Below are 12,814 nucleotides of genomic sequence, written 5' to 3' on the forward strand. Positions count from 1 at the left end.
GAATTCCTTCCTCTTCTATTTTTTCGGAATAGTTTGATAGAGATAGTTATTAACTCTTCTCTAAGTGTTTGGTGGAATTCACCTGGTCCTGGAAGCCATCTGGTTCTGGACTTTTGTTTCTTTGTTTTGGTTTTGTTGTTTGTTTGTTTTTTTTTAATAATTAATGCAATTTCATTACTAGTAATTGGTCTCTGATTCTTCCTGATTCAGTTTTGGAAGATTATATGTTTCTAGGAATTTATCCATTTCTTTGAGCTTGTCCAATTTGTTGGCATATAATTTTTTGTAGAAATCTTACAATTTTTTGTTTCAGTGGCTTTGATTGTAACTTCTCCTTTTTCATTTTTGAGTCTTCTTTCTTTTCTCTTTTTCCTTTTTTTTTTTTAGCTAGACTTATCTGGTTAAAAGTTTTCAGTTTTATCTTTTCAAAGAACCAACTCTTCGTTGTATTCATCTTTTCTTACTTTTTAGTCTCTATTTCATTTACTTTCACTCTGATACTGTTATTTCCTACCTTCTACTAACTTTGGACTTTGATTTTTTTTTTTTTTACTTCCTTTAGGTGTAGATTAGATTGTTTGAGATTTTAGTTGTTTCTTGACCTGCATCACTATAGATCTGCATCACTATAAACTTCTCTCTGAGCACTGCTTTTGCTACATCCCAACAATTCCAGAAAATTTTGTTTCCATTTTCATTTGTCTCCAGTTATCCTTTGATTTTCTCTTCGATTTCTTTGTTAACTCATTGTCTGTTTAGTAGCATGTTGTTTAGCTTCTGTGCATGTCTCGCTTTTTGTTTTGTTTTGTTTTCTTCTGGTAACTGATTTCCACTTTCATACCACTGTGGTCAGAAAAGATACTTCGTATGATTCCGTCTTCTTAAATTTATTGAGACTTGTTTTGTTGCCTGACATGTGATCTGTCCTGGAGAATGTTACATGCTCACTTGAAAAGAATGTGTATTCTGCTGTTTTGGATAGGATGTTCTGTATAAATCTGTTAAGTTCATCTGGTCTAATGTGACATTCAAAGCCCCTGTTTCCTTTTTTTTTTTTTTTTTTTAAAGATTTTATTTATTTATTTGACAGAGAGAGACACAGCGAGAGAGGGAACACAAGCAGGGGGAGTGGGAGAGGGAGAAGCAGGCTTCCCGCGGAGCAGGGAGCCCGATGCGGGGCTCGATCCCAGGACCCTGGGATCATGACCCGAGCCAAAGGCAGACGCTTAACGACTGAGCCACCCAGGTGCCCCGCCCCTGTTTCCTTTTTATTTTCTGTCTGGATGATCTATCCTTTGATGTAAGGGGTTTAAGTTTTTTCGTACTGTTATATTATTGTCAGTTTCTCCCTTTATGTCTATTAATATGTGTATTATGTATTTAGATGCTCTTATGTTGGGAGCATAGATATTTACAATTGTTATATCCTCTTGTTGGGTTTATCCCTTTATCATTATGTACTGCCCTTCTTTGTCTCTTATTACAGTCTTTGTTTTAAAGTCTGTTTTGTCTAATATATATATTGCTACCCCAAGGTAATTTTTGTTGCCATTTGCATGGAATATTATCTTCTTTCCTTTCACTTTCAGTCTTTATCTGCGTTTAGGTCTGAAGTGAGTCTCTGGTAGGAGCATATAAATGGGTCTTTTTTTTTTTTTTTTTAATTTGTTCGTTCACTGTGTGTCTTCTCATTAGATCATTTAGTCCAGTTACATTTTAAGTAATTATTGATAGATATGTACTTACTGCTATTTTGTTTATTGCCTCCTAATTCTTTTTGTAGTTCTCTGTTCCTTTCTTGTTTTCTTGTACTCTTCCTTTGTGATTTGATGACTTTCTTTAGTGCTGTGCTTGGAGTACTTTTTCTTTTTTGTGTGCGTATCTGTTGTAGATTTTTGATTTGTGATTACTATGATGTTCATATATAACATCTTATAAATACATAGCTATCTATTTTAAGTTCATGGATGCTTAGTTTGAACACATTCTAAAAGTTACGTTTTTATTTCCCCCTTCCTTGCTGTATGTATTTGATGTCATAATTTACATCTTTTTATTTTGTGTATCTCTTAATTAATTATTGTAGGTAAAGCAACTAGTGTAGACATAATTAAAATTACTACTTTTGTCTTTTTACGTTCATTCTAGCTTTATAAATAATTAATTACCTTTAGCATATGTTTCCTTTATCATTGAAATTATTTCTTTTGTAATTTTCTTCTAGTTGTGACTTTTTTTAAGATTTATTTATTTATTTTAGAGAGAGAGAGAGAGAGCACACGCATGAGTGTAGGGAGGGCTGGGCAGAGGGAGAAAGAGAATCTCAAGCAGACTCCCCACTCACTGGGCACGGAGCCAGACTCGGGGCTTGATCTCACTACCCGAGCCGAAATCAAGAATTAGACACTTAACCCACTGAGCCGCCCAGGTACCCCTAGTTGTGGCTTTTTCTTTTCTGCTTAAAGAAGTCCCTTTAACATTTATTTTAAGGCTGCGTTAGTGTGATAAACGCCTTTTACTTTTCTCTTTCTAGAAGGCTCTTTATCTCTCCTTTACTTCTGAATGATAACCTTACCAGTAGATTATTCTTGGTTGTGAGTTGTAGCTTGCAAAGTTTCTATGAAAAATCTGGTGATAGATAGCCTTATGGCTGGGAGGGGTCTTTCGTGCATAACTAGTTGCTTTTCTCTTGCTGCTCTTAAGATTCTCTATTTTAATTTTTTCACATTTTAATTATTATGTATCTTGGTGGTGATCTCTTTGAATTCATCTTGCTCGGGACTGTCCATGCTTCCCCTACCTGATTGTGTGTTTCCTTCTTCAGATTAGCGAAATTTTCAGCCATTATTTTTTCAAATAAGTTTTCTGCCTTTTTCTCTCTCTTCTTCTGGGAGCCCTGTAATGTGAATGTTAGTGTGCTTGATGTTGTTTCAGTGGTCCTTTAACCTATCCTTATTATTTTTTTAATACATTTTTTTCTTTTTGTTGTTCAGTTTGGATGATCTCCACTAACCTATTTTCCAGATTGCTGATCTATTCTATATCATCTAATCTCCTTTTGAGTCCCTCTAGTGTATTTTTCATTTCAGTTATTGAGTTCTTCAGCTCTAATTGGATCTTTTTTATATTTTTACTCTTTTTGTTGAAGTCCTTGGTGAATTCAACCCTTCTTCTCCCAAGTCTGGTGAACTTCTTCATGATCATTACTTTGAATTCTTTATCAGGTAGATTGGTTATCTCCATTTTGTTTAGTTATTTTCTGAGGTTTAGTTTTATTCTTTTATTTGCTACATGTTCCTCTGTCTTTTCTTTTTTGTCTCTCTGTGTTTGTTAGTATGTATTAGCTCAGCTATGTCTCTTTATCTTGAAGTTAGTGGCCTTGTGTAGGAGCACCCTATGGGCCCTAGGAGCTCAATCCCCCCTGGTCACCAGAACCAAGTACTCCAGAGTTGTTCCATGTGTGGGCTGCTTACTGCTGCCCTTGCATTGATGGGTGGGGCTGGCTACAGTGGCTTGCTGTAGCTGCTGTGGGCTGGCTATTGGGTGGGGTTAGCCCCCAAACAGCTGGCTGAGACGCCTTGCTGCAGCTGCTATTGATGTGCTGATGGGTGTGGCCCTTCCCCCTTCCCCAAGGAGTTGCTTTGGCGGGTGCAGAGTCTTGGCCAGGGCTGCCCTGTGGGTGTGGCAGGGTGGTAGTCACTTTGAACATTGTTGTTTTGGGGTTTGGTGGCCCCACTGATACTGCCTGCCAGGTTTGGTGAGGCAGGAATTCTTTGGAGGCATGCCAGCCAGGGCAGGCTGGTGAGCTGGGTGGGTTCACAGGAGAAGTCCAGCATGGGGACAAGTAGTGTTAACAGGGTAGGGAGAGGGTGCCACAGCTCTCACCCTTCTGCACGAATGAGGGAAGAAAAATGGTACTTACCAGTCCTTCCATTTTGGAGAAGTTCCTCTTGCATACTCCCTAAAATTTAATCTGTCTTACATGTGGCTCAGGCACTTTTCATATCACTCCTTCTCTGCTGTGTCTCAGAATGAGTGATATTGTGTAGTGTCCTTTAAAACAGAGTCAGTTTCCAATAGCCTGCTGGCTCTCCTGGAGTAAAGCCCTGCTGACTTTCACAGCCAGATGTTGTGGGGGCTCCTCTTCCTGGTGCAGATTTCCAGACCAGGAAGGGAGGATGCCTGATGCGGTGCTTAAGCCCTCGCTCTTCAGGACGCTCATGATATCTTTCCTGCTTATGGGTCACTGTGCAGGGGGTTTGGTTTCTGATTATTCAACTTGAAATTTTAGAGGAAAAAAAGCATTTCCATTTTTATAACCTTTTAAGAGCATTAAAACTCCCCATTTTCATGTATTTGAATGACTGTTTTTAAAATTCCTTTAGAAATATTTGAATTCTTATTTTTTATTATGGTCTATTTGGGATTATTTTGACAGTTAAGATCCCAGTTGTGTAATTGAGATTTGCTTAAGTGTATTATTTTAGTATCTTTGATTTCCTGCTAGCTTCATTTTTCTTATTCTAATATTCTCTTGTTACTTTTTTTTAACTCTTAAGAAGACTCTGTTCTTTAAAATTGAATATTGTCTCTTCAAAGATTTATAAATAATCTCAGTAGTTGGAATCATATCGACATCTTTATTTATAGTACCGTGATGGTTTATTAATTAAAAAATTTTTAAGGACAAGTTTATTCAAGTATAATTTACATATAGTAGAATTCACCCTTTTAAAGTTTGCAGTTCAGTGTGTTTGGATAACTTTATACAATTTTGTAACTACCGCCAAAGTCAAGGTAGAGAAGACTTCCATTATCCTAGGCAGCTCCCTTGTACCCTTTTGTGAACAGTCACGTCTTACAAATCTAACTTTTCACAACAACTGATTTGTGTCCCTATAATTTTGTTTATTCTAAACCTTCATATAAATGGAGTCATACAATGTGTAGCATTTTGTGCCTGGCTTCTCTTATTAACATAATACTTCTGAGATTGATCCATTTGTTGAATGTATCATTCCTTTTTATTACTGAGTAGTATTTCATTGTAGGGCTGTACCAAAATTTATCTAGCCATTTGACACTTTGGATTGTTTATAGTTTTTTATGGCTATGAGTAAAGCTACTATAGATGTACACACACAGGTCTTTGTGTGGGCATGTTTTTATTTCTCTTGTGTAAATACTCAGGGGTGGGTGGGATTGCTATGACATATAGCAAATTTATGTTTAACTTTATAAGAGACTACTGTGCTGTTTTTTAAAGTGGGTGTATATTTTTGATTTGCACCAGCAATTCCAGTCACTCTGCATCCTTGCAAAGATTTGGCCTTCTAAATCTTTTTAATTTTAGTCATTCTACTAGTTGTGTAATGGTATCCTATTGTGGTTTTAATTTACAGTTCTCAGATGACTAATGATGTTGAGCACATTTTTGTGTGCCTCTTGGCCATCTGTACATCTTTTCTGTGAAATATCTATTCAGATCTTTTGTCCATTTTAATAATTGTATTATTGAACTATAAGTGTTATTTATATATTCTGGATACAAGTCTTTTGCTGGCTAGTACATACATGTTCTCCTAGCCTGTGACTTATCTTAGCAAGTGTCTTTTGAAGAACAGATGTTAATTTTGATGAAGCCCAATTGATCAGCTTTTCAGTAGTTTGTGCTTTTTGTGTCTTATCTAAGAAAAGACTAATTCAATATCACAGATTTTTTTTCTGTTTTCTTCCACAAATTTATGTATTTTTTTAAGATTTTATTTATTTTAGAGAGAGCATGAGCAGGGAGAGGGGCAAAAGGAGAGCAAGAGAGAATCTCAAGCAGTCTCTACATTGAGCACAGAGCCTGATGCGGGGCTTGATCTCATGACTCCAAGATCATGACCTGAGCTGAAACCAAGAGTTGGACACTTAACTGATTGAGCCACCTAGACCTCCCCACAAATTTGTATTTTTATCTCTTACATATAGTTTTCTTTTTATTTATACATATTTAATTAAGATGGAATAGGCATAAACCAAAAAGAAAAAAATCAGGATAAAGTGTCACTGCCATTTTGTTTGCAGGGAGGGGTCAGGAAATGGAACAGATTATCTGGGAAACATCCTAAGACCATCCCAAAGTGGCTAGATTACAGAATATTAAGAGTAGGACGCCTGGGTGGCTCAGTTGGTTAAGCGACTGCCTTCGGCTCAGGTCATGATCCTGGAGTCCCTGGATCGAGTCCCGCATCAGGCTCCCTGCTCGGCAGGGAGTCTGCTTCTCCCTCTGACCAGAATGTTAAGAGTAAATGATAAAACTAGGTATTATTCCACTTAATCTACAAATGAATAAAGGGAGTCAAAAGTTTATCCTATTTGGTATAAGAATTTTTACATTTAATATATAGTGATTCATTTCTCAGAAAGTAATACCGGTAACTTTTAGAAGAAAGAAATTTCCATTACACAATTGACTAGAAAATCTCAAATGCAACTAAGCAGCTATGCTATAGCTCAGTATGTACCATTAAATTGTTCTGGGCTAGTATACATTTCAGTTTAATATAGAACTGCATTTTGGGTTTTAGAAAGGAGCAATAGTTATGTTTTGGCTTTTATTCTAGATGCTTAACAGTTAAGGCGATAGTTTTATGATACATTTCAACTTAAATTTTGTATATTTTTATATATGGTATGAGATAGAGGTTGAGGGTTTTGTTTTGTTCTGTTTTCCATGTCCAGTTACTCTAGTACCCATTTGTTGAGAAGTCTGTCCTTTCTCCATCAAATTATCCTGGTATGTTTGTTGAAAATCAATTGATCATGTATGTGTGGGTTTATTTCTCCACTCTATTCTGTTCTGTTGATTCATATACCAACTCTAGACAAACACCACATTGCTTTGATTATTGTAGTTCTATAATAAGACTTAAAATTGGTTTATTCTTACCATGGGAAAACTAGTATTGAGATGAAATTTTTCCATCTATACTTTCTTCCCATTGGTCCTATGATCCTGTTGGTCCTATTATTCTAGAATGTCCTCTAGAATAAGATTACTTCCTATTTTATATGACAGTCTTTCATCTATATGAATAAATAAATGTTCACACAGTTTAATTTGGACTAAGCCTCCATAGGCTCGAGATCTTTTAAATTTAGGACATTTTTGTCTTTTTATCAAAAGAGCTTACCACAAATTAGGAACTGAGTAAATATTTGTTGGAATTGAATTGAACTCTCTGTGGAACAATTATTCATTAGTATCCTTAAAGCAGGTTACTTAAATCCAGCATAGCAAAGAAAGCATAGTTCTTGTGACATTAATTTCATTAGGAAACTGTGGTTCTCATAATCAAGAAATAAATCTTTCTGGACAGTTGATTGTTTGCAGCTTTTTTATTTTCCCGGTTTAGGCATTATCTATTAAGTTACTTTCATATTGGGCGCCTGGGTGGCTCAGTTGGTTAAGCGACTGCCTTCGGCTCAGGTCATGATCCTGGAGTCCCGGGATCGAGTCCCGCATCGGGCTCCCTGCTCGGCAGGGAGTCTGCTTCTCCCTCTGACCCTCCCCCCTCTCATGTGCTGTCTCTCTCATTCTCTCTCTCTCAAATAAATAAATAAAATCTTAAAAAAAAAGAAAAAAAAAAAAAGTTACTTTCATATTATGTGCTAGGCACTGGTGGAGCCAATTCAATATGAAAACTCAACTTCCTTTAGTTGGGGAACTTTAAAAATTGTTAATATCAGTATTGTTTATATCCTCGTTTTCTCTTTTTATTCTTTACACATTATTCAGATATTGGATGTCTTGAGTTGATCGTCTAATGTTCCTTTCTCTTTTTTCCTGTTTTCAACTCATTATCTTTTTGTCCTTTGTTAGAATTCTCTTCAACTGTATCTTTCTATTCTGTTAAGCTTTTGATCTCTGGTATTATTTTTTAATTTTCAAGAGCTATTTTTTTGTTCTCTGAGTATTTCCTCTTACTAGCATTCTGTTCTTACTTCATGGGTGATATATCCTCTCTGAGAATTTTTTTTTTTTTTTAAGATTTTATTTATTTGACAGACACAGAGAGAGAGGGAACACAAGCAGGGAGGTAGTGAGAGTGGGAGAAGCAGGCTTCCCACTGAGCAGGGAGCCCGATGCGGGGCTTGATCCCAGGACCCTGGGATCATGACCTGAGCCAAAGGCAGACACTTAACTGCTGAGCCACCCAGGCACCCCTCCTCTCTGAGAATATTAATGACAGTTTTTCTTGAGTTATTTTCTCTTTAAATAGTCATGATTTCCTTCAACTTTCTTTCAGTATGTTTTGAATATTATCTGTCTTTAATATTATTAGTTGTTCTTAAATGTCTAGTGATCTTTCTCTGTCTAGTGATATACTCTGCTTCACTCTCTCCAGAAGATATACTCAGACCTTTGATGGGGTGTGGGAGGACATTGTATGAAGTAGGGAATCTGGGAGTTTAACTGTTTCATAAGCTTTTAACAAATCATACTGTTTTCTTCCCTATTTTTACCCTACTTGCAAATGTACCTTATTGTGCCACTTTCTGAGCTCTTTGGGGGTTCCTCAGTACCAGTCACATTGCTTTTTAGCTTTATTTTCGCTGAAGTAGGGTTTCACTTTTAGGTCTGCTAAGGTGCTTTTCAGTTGTGCATCTGGTTTCACCTTCTGAAATTTGCTTGCTATTTTCTCCCTCTGTCCTATGGGTTTATGTTTTTTAAAGAAAATTCATTTATTGTCATGTTAAGATGGATTCACTGTGATGAAGAAATAAGAAAGATTTCTAGTTAAAGATAACATTTGAACATATAATGTAGCTTTACTTCTTCTTAAAACTTCTCTTTAATCAGAAACCTTTCTTCATTTCTTTAGCCAAAAACCTAATTCTTTTTTCTTTTAAGAGAGGGAGAGAGGTGGGGGGAGGGGCAAAGGAAGGGGGAGAGAGAGAATCCCAAGCATCCTCCATGCCCAGTGCAAAACCTGACACAGGGCTCAGTCTCACAACCCTGAGATCATGACTTAAGCCAAAATCAAGAGTCAGATGCTTAACTGATTGAGCCTCCCAGGAGCCCCCAAAAACCTAATTTTAATCTGAGGAGTAAATGCTGTAAATCATCATTTGCATTAGTAACTTTGATTACATATGTGGAGTACAGTGGGCTTCCCATGCCTGTCCCCTGCTGTACTCTTGCAGTGTGCTGGTGGCTATGCTTTCAATATGATATTCTGCGCTGTAAAGACCTAGAACAAGAGTGAGGCTGAAGTTATCCTTCAACCTTTATGCCTACCTACTCCTTCCCCCCTCCCCCACTTGTGCTCTCTCTCTCTCTCATGCTCTCCCTCAAATATTTGAGCTGGGGGAGAGGCAGATGGAGAGGGAGAGGCAGACTCCCTGCTGAGCGGGGAGCCCTACCCAGGGCTCAATCCCAGGACCCTGGGATCGCGACCTGAGCTGAAGGCAGACGTTTAATTGACCCAGGCACCCCCCTTTTCTTACCTCATACATAGAAATCAACCCAAAATGGATTAAAGACTCATTTATAAGATCTGAAACTATAAAACTCCTAGAAGAAAACATAGGAGGAGGTAAGCTCCTAGACATTGATCATGGTGATGATTTATTTTTTTTGGCAACAAAAATAAATCAACAGGATTACCTCAAACTAAAAAGTTTCTGCACAGTAAAGGAAACAAAGTGAGAAGGCAGCCTATGGAATGGGAGAAAATATTTGCAAACTGTTTATCTATTAAAGGGTTTATATCGAAAATATCTAAGAAACACCTCCAACTCAAAAGCAAAAAACAAATACCCTGATCAAAAAATGGGCTAAGGACTTGAATAGACATTTTTGTAAAAGATATACAAATAGCCAATAGGTACATGAAAATGTTCTCAACATCACTCCTCTTCAGGGAAATACAAATAAATCAAAATCACAATGAGGTATCATCTCACACCTGCTAGGAGAACTATTATTAAAAAGTTGAAAGATTTAAGAAGTGTTCATGAGGATGTGGAGAAAAGGAAACCTTTGTGCACTGTTGGTAGCATTGTAAATTGGTGCAGCTATTATGGAAAACAGTATGAAGGTTCCTCAAAATATTAAACATAGAACTATCACATGACCCAGCAATCATATTTCTGGGTATATATCCAAAGGAAATGAAATCCCTATCTGGAAGAGATATTTGCACTCCTATATTCATTCCAGCATTATTCACAGTAGCCAAAATAAGATAGCCATGGTTAGTGGATGACTGGATAGAGAAAATGGTTGTGGCTTACACACACACACACACACACACACACACACACACACACGAGTATATTATTCAACCTTTTTTTTTTTTTTTAAAGATTTTACTTATTTATTTGATAGAGATAGCAAGAGAGGGAACAGAAGCCTGGAAGAGCTGGAGAAGGAGAAGCAGGCTTCCCGCTGAGCAGGGAAGGGAGCCTGATGCGGGGCTCGATCCCAGGATGCTGGGATCATGACCTGAACCAAACGCAGACGCTTAACGACTGAGTTACCCAGGTGCCCCTATATTATTTAACCTTAAAAAAGAAGTTAGTCCTGCCATGTGTGACAACATAGATGAAATGAGGACATTATGCTGAGTGAAATAAGCCAGACGTAAAAAGAGAAATAATGCTTAGTCTCACTTATACGTGAAATCTAAAAAAAAAAGTCAAATTCAATGTAATAGAGTAGAATGGTGGTTACTGGGATGTAGGGAAAAGAGATGTTGGTCAAAGGGTCAACTTATTCATCTTACAAACTTTCAGTTGTAAGATGAATAAGTTCTGAAGACCTAAAACACAGCATGGTGACTATAGTTAATAATCATATCTTGTATACTTGAAATGTTAAGAGAGTAGATTTCAAGTGTTCTCACCACATACACACAAAAATGGTAACTGAGGGGATGGATATGTTAATTAACTTGATTGTGGTAATCATTTCACTATATATCTCAAATATATATATATATATCTCAAAACATCTCATTGTATACCTTAAATATATTTAATTTTTGTCAGTCAAACCTCAGTAAAGCTGGAAAAAAGAAATACAGTGTTTTTAAACTACAACCTCAGATAGCATTAGGTTCTTAAGGGTACATTCAGTAGGTGATGTATTACATATGCCATCAACTAAAATTCACAGATTTTTAAAATATGTTCAGGGCTATGGGAACTAAGGCCACAGACTCAAGGTTTAGAGTAGCACTTACTAAGTTACACCCAGGAAGTAATGGGCATGAGGACATAAGAAACTGTAGTTCACCTCAATTCCTAGATTGGCTTTTTATAGACATTCAATTTATATTCTTGAAAAAAAAGCATATAAGATTGGGCAGCAGATTTTTTTTCTAGGCACATTAAATCACAAGATAATGATGTCAAAATGTTGTAAGAAATGTTATATTGCTTAATATTCTTTGTTGTTCTTATAATTGAGTTGTACTTAGAATGCTATTTGTGAAGAATGCTGATAACATGCTTTTGAAAGAGAAAGATCTCAGTATTTGGCCAGAGGAAGTGAAGCACAAAATTTTATCAATTTGAGACTACTTTTTCTCTAGTTGGCTGTCTGTGTGACATTGTAGCTCTTTCTATCTGTGGCATCTGATTTCTTTCTCAACTATTACTTTGTATTTCCTCAATTCTGAATTTATAACAATTCTGTTTTTATACTCAGGCACAGTTCTTTGAACTTAGTCCCATAAAATTACATCTATTGGTATGGGCTTTGCTCATTCTTCTGATAAATCCACATTTTGTTTCTCCATGCAGTGTTAATAGAAAGGTTTTATTTACCAAACAAAATTCGTAAACCTTTGGCACTGTACCAGAAGCTGCCTTTAGGTCATTAAAGGTAGTTCATGAATATATTCTGAGACCGAGATTGGCAAACTTTTTCTATTAAGGGCCAGATAGTAAATATTTTAGACTTTCCATGCCATACAATCCCTGTTACTACTACTCAGTTCTGTTTTAGTCACACAAAAGTAGCTATTAATAATATGTAAATGAATGAGCTGCACTGTATTCTGATAAAACTTTATTTACAAAAATAACTGATAGGCCGGATTTGGCCCATGGACAGTAATTTGCAAACTTTTGTTTTAAAGGAGTCAGAATTCTTGTTTTTAATTGTTTAGTGCTGAGTTTTCATGTGGATTATAATCTAAAAAATAGTACTCTAAAAGTTTCTGGATTATCTGAATAACTACTTTATTCAGTTGTGGGTATAGTTGATGCTGTTTTACAATTCAGATTGAATGAGGCATCTTTCCTCCTGCACATACTCAGACTAAATACTTGTTATTGTGGAACACTGAATGAGTAGAGGTTTTTACAATAGTTGGAATAGAGGAAAGTGAAATAATTGAAATGTCACCTGAAACATAGGAGTGCATGCATGCAGAGCATCATAGTAATAAGAGAATTGATTTTTCTAGCTTCCAAACTTCTAACTTTCATTATCAGTAACGGTGATAGTCAATATGAAATGAAGAACTTCTTTTCTTCTTGAGTATAGCCATGGCCATATACCTATTTGATACAGATTTCAATAAAACCTCAGAGCTGACTTGATCTGTATGCAATACAGGCTACAGTGTTCCCAAATCACTCTTACCTAAAATTGCCCTTGGAATTTGTGGCAGAGCCTGAGGTTGCTTTCCCAAATCCCTTCTTACCTTTTCCTTCACAAATATAACCCTGGGCGTGGGGTCTATGTGACCAGCTGAAACACTTTTTTCTAAACTCCGTTTTGATTAGGAGTGGTTATGTGATACTGTGTGGC

At 36.5% G+C, this 12,814-nt stretch overlaps 1 protein-coding gene across 8 annotated transcripts in view; it reads left to right on the top strand.

Moving 5' to 3' along the window:
• Positions 1-12,814, top strand: part of ZRANB3 (zinc finger RANBP2-type containing 3) — a 310,759-nt gene that overhangs the window by 84,480 nt on the left and 213,465 nt on the right. The gene's annotated exons all lie outside the window — the stretch shown is intronic.

This window comes from Phoca vitulina, unplaced genomic scaffold, assembly GCF_004348235.1.
Source record: "Phoca vitulina isolate PV1807 unplaced genomic scaffold, GSC_HSeal_1.0 scaffold1, whole genome shotgun sequence".
Lineage (NCBI taxonomy): Eukaryota > Metazoa > Chordata > Mammalia > Carnivora > Phocidae > Phoca > Phoca vitulina.